Below are 13,258 nucleotides of genomic sequence, written 5' to 3' on the forward strand. Positions count from 1 at the left end.
TCATTAGGAGGCCCTGAATGTTACAATTAACTATCAGTTTTTCGTCGGATTCGAAAATCTAAACTCACAGGAGAACGAACATAAGGTGCCCGAGGCAGCAATAGGCCGTTGGAGACAAGTCGGCTGGAGGCCGATGTATTGAATCTCGACGCAATTTGAGTGCTCCATCGTCATTACAAGGCCCTGAACCTTACAATTAACTATCAGTTTCGCGTCGGATTCGAAAATCTACTCTCAGGAGAAGTTCATACGGTGCTCGAGACAGCAATATACCCCTTGGAGACAAATCGGCTGGAGGACGATGAATTGAATCTCGACGCAATTTGAGTCTTCTATCGTCATTAGGAGGCGCTGAACGTTACAATTCACTATCATTTTTGCGTCGGAATCGAAAATCTAGACTCACAGGAGAAAGATCATATTGTGCCCGAGACAGCAATATCCCCTTGGAGACAAGTCGGCTGGACGACGATGTATTGAATCTCGACGCAATTTGAGTGTTCCATCGTCATTAGAAGGCCCTGAACGTTACAATTAACTATGATTTTTGCGTCGGATTCGAAAATCTAGACTCACAGGAGAACGACCATAAGGTGCCCGAGGCAGCAATAGACCCTTGGAGACAAGTCGGCTGGAGGCCGATGTATTGGATCTCGACGCAATTTGAGTGTTCCATCGTCATTAGAAGGCCCTGAAATTTACAATTAACTATCATTTTTGCGTCGCATTCGAAAATCTAGACTCACAGGAAAACTACCATAAGGTGCCCGAGGCAGCAATAGACCCTTGGTGACAAGTCGGCTGGAGGCCAATGTATTGAATCTCGACGCAATTTGAGTGTTCCATCGTCATTAGAAGGCCCTGAACGTTACAATTAACTATCATTTTTGCGTCGGATACGAAAATCTAGACTCACAGGAGAACGACCATAAGGTGCCCGAGGCAGCAATAGACCCTTGCAGACAAGTCGGCTGGAGGATGATGTATTGGATCGCGACGCAATTTGAGTGTTCCATCGTCATTAGGAGGCCCTGAATGTTACAATTAAGTATCAGTTTTTCGTCGGATTCGAAAATCTAGACTCACAGCAGACGAACCATTTGGTGCCCGAGGCAGCAATATCCCCTTGGAGACAAATCGGGTGGAGGACGATGTATTGAATGCCGACGCAATTTGAGTCTTCTATCGTCATTAGGAGGCGCTGAACGTTACAATTCACTATCATTTTTGCGTCGGATTCGAAAATCTAGACTCACAGGAGAAGGATCATATTGTGCCCCAGACAGCAATATCCCCTTTGAGACAAGTCGGCTGGAGGACGATGTATTGAATCTCGACGCAATTTGAGTGTTCCATCGTCATTAGAAGGCCCTGAACGTTACAATTAACTATCATTTTTGCGTCGGATTCGAAAATCTAGACTCACAGGAGAACGACCATAAGGTGCCCGAGGCAGCAATAGACCCTTGCAGACAAGTCGGCTGGAGGACGATGTATTGGATCGCGACGCAATTTGAGTCTTCTATCGTCATTAGGAGGCGCTGAACGTTACAATTCACTATCATTTTTGCGTCGGATTCGAAAATCTAGACTCACAGGAGAAGGACCATGTGGTGCCCGAGGCAGCGATATCCCCTTGGAGACAAGTCGGCAGGAGGCCGATGTATTGAATCTCGACGCAATTTGAGAGTTCCATCGTCATTAGGGGGCCCTGAAAGTTTCAATTAACTATCATTTTGGCGTCGGATTCGTAAATCTAGACTTACAAGAGAACGATAATAAAGTGCCCGAGGCAGCATTAGACCCTTGGAGACAAGTCGGCTGGAGGTCGATGTATTGGATCGCGACGCAATTTGAGTGTTCCATCGTCATTAGGAGGCCCTAAATGTTACAATTAACTATCAGTTTTTCGTCGGATTCGAAAATCTAGACTCACAGCAGACGAACCATTTGGTGCCCGAGGCAGCGATATCCCCTTGGAGACAAGTCGGCAGGAGGCCGATGTATTGAATCTCGACGCAATTTGAGTGTTCTATCGGCATTAGGAGGCCCTGAACGTTAAAATTAACTATCATTCTTGCGTCGGATTCGATAATCTAAACTCTCAGGAGAACGACCATAAGGTGCCCGAGGCAGCAACAGACCCTTGGAGACAAGTCGGCTGGAGGCCGATGTATTGAATCTCGACGCAATTTGAGTGTTCCATCGGCATTAGGAGGCCCTGAACGTTACAATTAACATTCATTTTTGCGTCGGATTCGATAATCTAAACTCACAGGAGAACGACCATAAGGTGCCCGAGGCAGCAATAGACCCTTGGAGACAAGTCGGCTGGAGGCCGATGTATTGAATCTCGACCCAATTTGAGTGTTCCATCGTCATTAGAAGGCCCTGAACGTTACAATTAACTATCATTTTTGCGTCGGATTTGAAAATCTAGACTCACAGGAGAACGACCATAAGGTGCCCGAGGCAGCAATAGACCCCTGGTGACAAGTCGGCTGGAGGCCGATGTATTGAATCTCGACGCAATTTGAGTGTTCCATCGTCATTAGGAGGCGCTATTCACTATCATTTTTGCGTCGGATTCGATAATCTAGACTCACAGGAGAAATATCATATTGTGCCCGAGACAGCAATTTCCCCTTGGAGACAAGTCGGCTGGAGGACGATGTATTGAATCCCGACGCAATTTGAGTCTTCTATCGTCATTAGGAGGCGCTGAACGTTACAATTCACTATCATTTTTGCGTCGGATTCGAAAATCTAGACTCACAGGAGAAGGATCAAATTGTGCCCGAGACAGCAATATCCCCTTGGAGACAATTCGGCTGGAGGACAATGTACTGAATCTCGACGCAATTTGAGTGTTCCATCGTCATTAGAAGGCCCTGAACGTTACATTTAACTATCATTTTTGCGTCGGATTCGAAAATCTAGACTCACAGGAGAACGACCATAAGGTGCCCGAGGCAGCAATAGACCCTTGGCGACAAGTCGGCTGGAGGACGATGTATTGGATCGCGACGCAAAATGAGTGTTCCATCGTCATTAGGAGGCCCTGAACCTTACAATTAACTATTAGTTTCGCGTCGGATTCGAATATCTACTCACAGGAGAAGTTCATACGGTGCTCGAGACAGCAATATACCCCTTGGAGACAAATCGGCTGGAGGACGATGTATTGGATCGCGACGCAATTTGAGTGTTCCATCGTCATTAGGAGGCCCTGAATGTTACAATTAACTATCAGTTTTTCGTCGGATTCGAAAATCTAGACTCACAGCAGACGAACCATTTGGTGCCCGAGGCAGCAATATCCCCTTGGAGACAAATCGGCTGGAGGACGATGTATTGAATCCCGACGCAATTTGAGTGTTCCATCGTCATAACAAGGCCCTGAACGTTACAATTAACTATCATTTTTGCGTCGGATTCGATAATCTAAACTCACAGGAGAACGACCATTAGGTGCCCGAGGCAGCAATAGACCCTTGGAGACAAGTCGGCTGGAGGCCGATGTATTGAATCTCGACGCAATTTGAGTGTTCCATCGTCATTACAAGGCCCTGAACGTTACAATTAACTATCATTTTTGCGTCGGATTCGAAAATCTAGACTCACAGGAGAACGACCATAAGGTGCCCGAGGCAGCAATAGACCCTTGGAGACAAGTCGGCTGGAGGCCGATGTATTGAATCTCGACGCAATTTGAGTGTTCCATCGGCATTAGGAGGCCCTGAACGTTACCATTAACTATCATTTTTGCGTCGGGTTCGAAAATCTAGACTCACAGGAGAATGACCATAAGGTGCCCGAGGCAGCAATAGAGCGTTGGAGACAAGTCGGCTGGAGGACGATGTATTGAATCTCGACGCAATTTGAGTGTTCCATCGTCATTAGGCGGCCCTGAACGTTACAATTAACTATCATTTTTGCGTCGGATTCGAAAATCTAGACTTACAAGAGAACGACCATAAAGTGCCCGAGGCAGCATTAGATCCTTGGAGACAAGTCGGCTGGAGGACGATGTATTGGATCGCGACGCAATTTGAGTGTTCCATCGTCATTAGGAGGCCCTGAACCTTACAATTAACTATCAGTTTCGCGTCGGATTCGAAAATCTACTCACAGGAGAAGTTCATACGGTGCTCGAGACAGCAATATACTCCTTGGAGACAAATCGGCTGCAGGACGATGTATTGAATCTCGACGCAATTTGAGTCTTCTATCGTCATTAGGAGGCGCTGAACGTTACAATTCACTATCATTTTTGCGTCGGATTCGAAAATCTAGACTCACAGGAGAACGACCATAAGGTGCCCGAGGCAGCAACAGACCCTTGGAGACAAGTCGGCGGTAGGCCGATGTATTGAATCTCTACGCAATTTGAGTGTTCCATCGGCATTAGGAGGCCCTGAACGTAACGATTAACTATCATTTTAGCGTCGGATTCGATAATCTAAACTCACAGGAGAACGATTATAAGGTGCCCGAGGCAGCAATAGACCCTTGGAGACAAGTCGGCTGGAGGCCGATGTATTGAATCTCGACGCAATTTGAGTGTTCCATCGTCATTAGAAGGCCCTGAATGTTACAATTAACTATCATTTTTGCGTCGGATACGAAAATCTAGACTCACAGGAGAACGACCATAAAGTGCCAGAGGCAGCATTAGACCCTTGGAGACAAGTCGGCTGGAGGACGATGTATTGGATCGCGACGCAATTTGAGTGTTCCATCGTCATTAGGAGGCCCTGAATGTTACAATTAACTATCAGTTTTTCGTCGTATTCGAAAATCTAGACTCACAGCAGACGAACCATTAGGTCCCCGAGGCAGCAATAGACCCTTGGAGACAAGTCGGCTGGAGGCCGATGTATTGAATCTCGACGCAATTTGAGTGTTCCATCGTCATTACAAGGCCCTGAACGTTACAATTAACTATCATTTTTGCGTCGGATTCGAAAATCTAGACTCACAGGAGAACGACCATAAGGTGCCCGAGGCAGCAATAGACCCTTGGAGACAAGTCGGCTGGAGGCCGATGTATTGAATCTCGACGCAATTTGAGTGTTCCATCGTCATTAGGAGGCCCTGAATATTACAATTAACTATCAGTTTTTCGTCGGATTCGAAAATCTAGACTCACAGCAGACGAACCATTTGGTGCCCGAGGCAGCAATATCCCCTTGGAGACAAATCGGCTGGAGGGCGATGTATTGAATGCCGACGCAATTTGAGTCTTCTATCGTCATTAGGAGGCGCTGAACGTTACATTTCATTATCATTTTTGCGTCGGATTCGAAAATCTAGACTCACAGGAGAAGGATCAAATTGTGCCAGAGACAGCAGTATCCCCTTGGAGACAAGTAGGCTGGAGGGCGATGTATTGAATTTCGACGCAATTTGAGTGTTCCATCGTCATTAGAAGGCCCTGAACGTTAGAATTAACTATCATTTTTGCGTCGGATTCGAAAATCTAGACTCACAGGAGAACGATCATAAGGTGCCCGAGGCAGCAATAGACCCTTGGAGACAAGTCGGCTGGAGGCCGATGTATTGAATCTCGACGCAATTTGAGTGTTCCATCGGCATTAGGAGGCCCTGAACGTTAAAATTAACTATCATTTTTGCTTCGGATTCGATAATCTAAACTCACAGGAGAACGACCATACGGTGCCCGAGGCAGCAACAGACCCTTGGAGACAAGTCGGCTGGAGGTCGATGTATTGAATCTCGACGCAATTTGAGTGTTCCATCGTCATTACAAGGCCCTGAACGTTACAATTAACTATCATTTTTGCGTCGGATTCGAAAATCTAGACTTACAAGAGAACGACCATAAAGTGCCCGAGGCAGCATTAGATCCTTGGAGACAAGTCGGCTGGAGGACGATGTATTGGATCGCGACGCAAAATGAGTGTTCCATCGTCATTAGGAGGCCCTGAATGTTACAATTAACTATCAGTTTTTCGTCGGATTCGAAAATCTAAACTCACAGGAGAACGACCATTAGGTGCCCGAGGCAGCATTAGACCGTTGGAGACAAGTCGGCTGGAGGCCGATGTATTGAATCTCGACGCAATTTGAGTGTCCCATCGTCATTCGAAGGCCCTGAACGTTACAATTAACTATCATTTATGCGTCGGATTCGAAAATCTACTCACAGGAGAAGTTCATACGGTGCTCGAGACAGCAAAATCCCCTTGGATACAATTCCGCTGGAGGCCGATGTATTGAATCTCGACGCAATTTGAGAGTTCCATCGGCATTAGGAGGCCATGAACTTTGCAATTAACTATCATTTTTGCGTCGGATTCGAAAATCTAGACTTACAAGAGAACGACCATAAGGTGCCCGAGGCAGCAATAGACCCTTGGAGACAAGTCGGCTGGAGGCCGATGTATTGGATCTCGACGCAATTTGAGTGTTCCATCGTCATTAGAAGGCCCTGAAATTTACAATTAACTATCATTTTTGCGTCGCATTCGAAAATCTAGACTCACAGGAAAACTACCATAAGGTGCCCGAGGCAGCAATAGACCCTTGGTGACAAGTCGGCTGGAGGCCAATGTATTGAATCTCGACGCAATTTGAGTGTTCCATCGTCATTAGAAGGCCCTGAACGTTACAATTAACTATCATTTTTGCGTCGGATACGAAAATCTAGACTCACAGGAGAACGACCATAAGGTGCCCGAGGCAGCAATAGACCCTTGCAGACAAGTCGGCTGGAGGACGATGTATTGAATCTCGACGCAATTTGAGAGTTCCATCGTCATTAGGCGGCCCTGAACGTTACAATTAACTATCATTTTGGCGTCGGATTCGTAAATCTAGACTTACAAGAGAACGACCATAAAGTGCCCGAGGCAGCATTAGACCCTTGGAGACAAGTCGGCTGGAGGATGATGTATTGGATCGCGACGCAATTTGAGTGTTCCATCGTCATTAGGAGGCCCTGAATGTTACAATTAAGTATCAGTTTTTCGTCGGATTCGAAAATCTAGACTCACAGCAGACGAACCATTTGGTGCCCGAGGCAGCAATATCCCCTTGGAGACAAATCGGGTGGAGGACGATGTATTGAATGCCGACGCAATTTGAGTCTTCTATCGTCATTAGGAGGCGCTGAACGTTACAATTCACTATCATTTTTGCGTCGGATTCGAAAATCTAGACTCACAGGAGAAGGATCATATTGTGCCCCAGACAGCAATATCCCCTTTGAGACAAGTCGGCTGGAGGACGATGTATTGAATCTCGACGCAATTTGAGTGTTCCATCGTCATTAGAAGGCCCTGAACGTTACAATTAACTATCATTTTTGCGTCGGATTCGAAAATCTAGACTCACAGGAGAACGACCATAAGGTGCCCGAGGCAGCAATAGACCCTTGCAGACAAGTCGGCTGGAGGACGATGTATTGGATCGCGACGCAATTTGAGTCTTCTATCGTCATTAGGAGGCGCTGAACGTTACAATTCACTATCATTTTTGCGTCGGATTCGAAAATCTAGACTCACAGGAGAAGGACCATGTGGTGCCCGAGGCAGCGATATCCCCTTGGAGACAAGTCGGCAGGAGGCCGATGTATTGAATCTCGACGCAATTTGAGAGTTCCATCGTCATTAGGGGGCCCTGAAAGTTTCAATTAACTATCATTTTGGCGTCGGATTCGTAAATCTAGACTTACAAGAGAACGATAATAAAGTGCCCGAGGCAGCATTAGACCCTTGGAGACAAGTCGGCTGGAGGTCGATGTATTGGATCGCGACGCAATTTGAGTGTTCCATCGTCATTAGGAGGCCCTAAATGTTACAATTAACTATCAGTTTTTCGTCGGATTCGAAAATCTAGACTCACAGCAGACGAACCATTTGGTGCCCGAGGCAGCGATATCCCCTTGGAGACAAGTCGGCAGGAGGCCGATGTATTGAATCTCGACGCAATTTGAGTGTTCTATCGGCATTAGGAGGCCCTGAACGTTAAAATTAACTATCATTCTTGCGTCGGATTCGATAATCTAAACTCTCAGGAGAACGACCATAAGGTGCCCGAGGCAGCAACAGACCCTTGGAGACAAGTCGGCTGGAGGCCGATGTATTGAATCTCGACGCAATTTGAGTGTTCCATCGGCATTAGGAGGCCATGAACGTTACAATTAACATTCATTTTTGCGTCGGATTCGATAATCTAAACTCACAGGAGAACGACCATAAGGTGCCCGAGGCAGCAATAGACCCTTGGAGACAAGTCGGCTGGAGGCCGATGTATTGAATCTCGACCCAATTTGAGTGTTCCATCGTCATTAGAAGGCCCTGAACGTTACAATTAACTATCATTTTTGCGTCGGATTTGAAAATCTAGACTCACAGGAGAACGACCATAAGGTGCCCGAGGCAGCAATAGACCCCTGGTGACAAGTCGGCTGGAGGCCGATGTATTGAATCTCGACGCAATTTGAGTGTTCCATCGTCATTAGGAGGCGCTATTCACTATCATTTTTGCGTCGGATTCGATAATCTAGACTCACAGGAGAAATATCATATTGTGCCCGAGACAGCAATTTCCCCTTGGAGACAAGTCGGCTGGAGGACGATGTATTGAATCCCGACGCAATTTGAGTCTTCTATCGTCATTAGGAGGCGCTGAACGTTACAATTCACTATCATTTTTGCGTCGGATTCGAAAATCTAGACTCACAGGAGAAGGATCAAATTGTGCCCGAGACAGCAATATCCCCTTGGAGACAATTCGGCTGGAGGACAATGTACTGAATCTCGACGCAATTTGAGTGTTCCATCGTCATTAGAAGGCCCTGAACGTTACAATTAACTATCATTTTTGCGTCGGATTCGAAAATCTAGACTCACAGGAGAACGACCATAAGGTGCCCGAGGCAGCAATAGACCCTTGGCGACAAGTCGGCTGGAGGACGATGTATTGGATCGCGACGCAAAATGAGTGTTCCATCGTCATTAGGAGGCCCTGAACCTTACAATTAACTATTAGTTTCGCGTCGGATTCGAATATCTACTCACAGGAGAAGTTCATACGGTGCTCGAGACAGCAATATACCCCTTGGAGACAAATCGGCTGGAGGACGATGTATTGGATCGCGACGCAATTTGAGTGTTCCATCGTCATTAGGAGGCCCTGAATGTTACAATTAACTATCAGTTTTTCGTCGGATTCGAAAATCTAGACTCACAGCAGACGAACCATTTGGTGCCCGAGGCAGCAATATCCCCTTGGAGACAAATCGGCTGGAGGACGATGTATTGAATCCCGACGCAATTTGAGTGTTCCATCGTCATAACAAGGCCCTGAACGTTACAATTAACTATCATTTTTGCGTCGGATTCGATAATCTAAACTCACAGGAGAACGACCATTAGGTGCCCGAGGCAGCAATAGACCCTTGGAGACAAGTCGGCTGGAGGCCGATGTATTGAATCTCGACGCAATTTGAGTGTTCCATCGTCATTACAAGGCCCTGAACGTTACAATTAACTATCATTTTTGCGTCGGAATCGAAAATCTAGACTCACAGGAGAACGACCATAAGGTGCCCGAGGCAGCAATAGACCCTTGGAGACAAGTCGGCTGGAGGCCGATGTATTGAATCTCGACGCAATTTGAGTGTTCCATCGGCATAAGGAGGCCCTGAACGTTACCATTAACTATCATTTTTGCGTCGGGTTCGAAAATCTAGACTCACAGGAGAATGACCATAAGGTGCCCGAGGCAGCAATAGAGCGTTGGAGACAAGTCGGCTGGAGGACGATGTATTGAATCTCGACGCAATTTGAGTGTTCCATCGTCATTAGGCGGCCCTGAACGTTACAATTAACTATCATTTTTGCGTCGGATTCGAAAATCTAGACTTACAAGAGAACGACCATAAAGTGCCCGAGGCAGCATTAGATCCTTGGAGACAAGTCGGCTGGAGGACGATGTATTGGATCGCGACGCAATTTGAGTGTTCCATCGTCATTAGGAGGCCCTGAATATTACAATTAACTATCAGTTTTTCGTCGGATTCGAAAAACTAGACTCACAGCACACGAACCATTTGGTGCCCGAGGCAGCAATATCCCCTTGGAGACAAATCGGCTGGAGGACGATGTATTGAATCCCGACGCAATATGAGTCTTCTATCGTCATTAGGAGGCGCTGAACGTTACAATTCACTATCATTTTTGCGTCGGATTCGAAAATCTAGACTCACAGGAGAAGGATCAAATTGTGCCCGAGACAGCAATATCCCCTTGGAGCCAAGTCGGCTGGAGGCCGATGTATTGAATCTCGACGCAATTTGAGTGTTCCATCGTCATTAGAAGGCCCTGAACGTTACAATTAACTATCATTTTTGCGTCGGATTCGAAAATCTAGACTCACAGGAGAACGACCATAAGGTGCCCGAGGCAGCAATAGACCCTTGGCGACAAGTCGGCTGGAGGACGATGTATTGGATCGCGACGCAAAATGAGTGTTCCATCGTCATTAGGAGGCCCTGAACCTTACAATTAACTATCAGTTTCGCGTCGGATTCGAAAATCTACTCACAGGAGAAGTTCATACGGTGCTCGAGACAGCAATATACTCCTTGGAGACAAATCGGCTGGAGGACGATGTATTGAATCTCGACGCAATTTGAGTCTTCTATCGTCATTAGGAGGCGCTGAACGTTACAATTCACTATCATTTTTGCGTCGGATTCGAAAATCTAGACTCACAGGAGAACGACCATAAGGTGCCCGAGGCAGCAACAGACCCTTGGAGACAAGTCGGCGGTAGGCCGATGTATTGAATCTCTACGCAATTTGAGTGTTCCATCGGCATTAGGAGGCCCTGAACGTTACGATTAACTATCATTTTTGCGTCGGATTCGATAATCTAAACTCACAGGAGAACGATTATAAGGTGCCCGAGGCAGCAATAGACCCTTGGAGACAAGTCGGCTGGAGGCCGATGTATTGAATCTCGACGCAATTTGAGTGTTCCATCGTCATTAGAAGGCCCTGAATGTTACAATTAACTATCATTTTTGCGTCGGATACGAAAATCTAGACTCACAGGAGAACGACCATAAAGTGCCAGAGGCAGCATTAGACCCTTGGAGACAAGTCGGCTGGAGGATGATGTATTGGATCGCGACGCAATTTGAGTGTTCCATCGTCATTAGGAGGCCCTGAATGTTACAATTAAGTATCAGTTTTTCGTCGGATTCGAAAATCTAGACTCACAGCAGACGAACCATTTGGTGCCCGAGGCAGCAATATCCCCTTGGAGACAAATCGGGTGGAGGACGATGTATTGAATGCCGACGCAATTTGAGTCTTCTATCGTCATTAGGAGGCGCTGAACGTTACAATTCACTATCATTTTTGCGTCGGATTCGAAAATCTAGACTCACAGGAGAAGGATCATATTGTGCCCCAGACAGCAATATCCCCTTTGAGACAAGTCGGCTGGAGGACGATGTATTGAATCTCGACGCAATTTGAGTGTTCCATCGTCATTAGAAGGCCCTGAACGTTACAATTAACTATCATTTTTGCGTCGGATTCGAAAATCTAGACTCACAGGAGAACGACCATAAGGTGCCCGAGGCAGCAATAGACCCTTGCAGACAAGTCGGCTGGAGGACGATGTATTGGATCGCGACGCAATTTGAGTCTTCTATCGTCATTAGGAGGCGCTGAACGTTTCAATTCACTATCATTTTTGCGTCGGATTCGAAAATCTAGACTCACAGGAGAAGGACCATGTGGTGCCCGAGGCAGCGATATCCCCTTGGAGACAAGTCGGCAGGAGGCCGATGTATTGAATCTCGACGCAATTTGAGAGTTCCATCGTCATTAGGGGGCCCTGAAAGTTTCAATTAACTATCATTTTGGCGTCGGATTCGTAAATCTAGACTTACAAGAGAACGATAATAAAGTGCCCGAGGCAGCATTAGACCCTTGGAGACAAGTCGGCTGGAGGTCGATGTATTGGATCGCGACGCAATTTGAGTGTTCCATCGTCATTAGGAGGCCCTAAATGTTACAATTAACTATCAGTTTTTCGTCGGATTCGAAAATCTAGACTCACAGCAGACGAACCATTTGGTGCCCGAGGCAGCGATATCCCCTTGGAGACAAGTCGGCAGGAGGCCGATGTATTGAATCTCGACGCAATTTGAGTGTTCTATCGGCATTAGGAGGCCCTGAACGTTAAAATTAACTATCATTCTTGCGTCGGATTCGATAATCTAAACTCTCAGGAGAACGACCATAAGGTGCCCGAGGCAGCAACAGACCCTTGGAGACAAGTCGGCTGGAGGCCGATGTATTGAATCTCGACGCAATTTGAGTGTTCCATCGGCATTAGGAGGCCATGAACGTTACAATTAACATTCATTTTTGCGTCGGATTCGATAATCTAAACTCACAGGAGAACGACCATAAGGTGCCCGAGGCAGCAATAGACCCTTGGAGACAAGTCGGCTGGAGGCCGATGTATTGAATCTCGACCCAATTTGAGTGTTCCATCGTCATTAGAAGGCCCTGAACGTTACAATTAACTATCATTTTTGCGTCGGATTTGAAAATCTAGACTCACAGGAGAACGACCATAAGGTGCCCGAGGCAGCAATAGACCCCTGGTGACAAGTCGGCTGGAGGCCGATGTATTGAATCTCGACGCAATTTGAGTGTTCCATCGTCATTAGGAGGCGCTATTCACTATCATTTTTGCGTCGGATTCGATAATCTAGACTCACAGGAGAAATATCATATTGTGCCCGAGACAGCAATTTCCCCTTGGAGACAAGTCGGCTGGAGGACGATGTATTGAATCCCGACGCAATTTGAGTCTTCTATCGTCATTAGGAGGCGCTGAACGTTACAATTCACTATCATTTTTGCGTCGGATTCGAAAATCTAGACTCACAGGAGAAGGATCAAATTGTGCCCGAGACAGCAATATCCCCTTGGAGACAATTCGGCTGGAGGACAATGTACTGAATCTCGACGCAATTTGAGTGTTCCATCGTCATTAGAAGGCCCTGAACGTTACAATTAACTATCATTTTTGCGTCGGATTCGAAAATCTAGACTCACAGGAGAACGACCATAAGGTGCCCGAGGCAGCAATAGACCCTTGGCGACAAGTCGGCTGGAGGACGATGTATTGGATCGCGACGCAAAATGAGTGTTCCATCGTCATTAGGAGGCCCTGAACCTTACAATTAACTATTAGTTTC

The sequence above is a fragment of the Schistocerca serialis genome, chromosome 10 (genome assembly GCF_023864345.2).
Source record: "Schistocerca serialis cubense isolate TAMUIC-IGC-003099 chromosome 10, iqSchSeri2.2, whole genome shotgun sequence".
Taxonomy (NCBI): Eukaryota; Metazoa; Arthropoda; class Insecta; order Orthoptera; family Acrididae; genus Schistocerca; species Schistocerca serialis.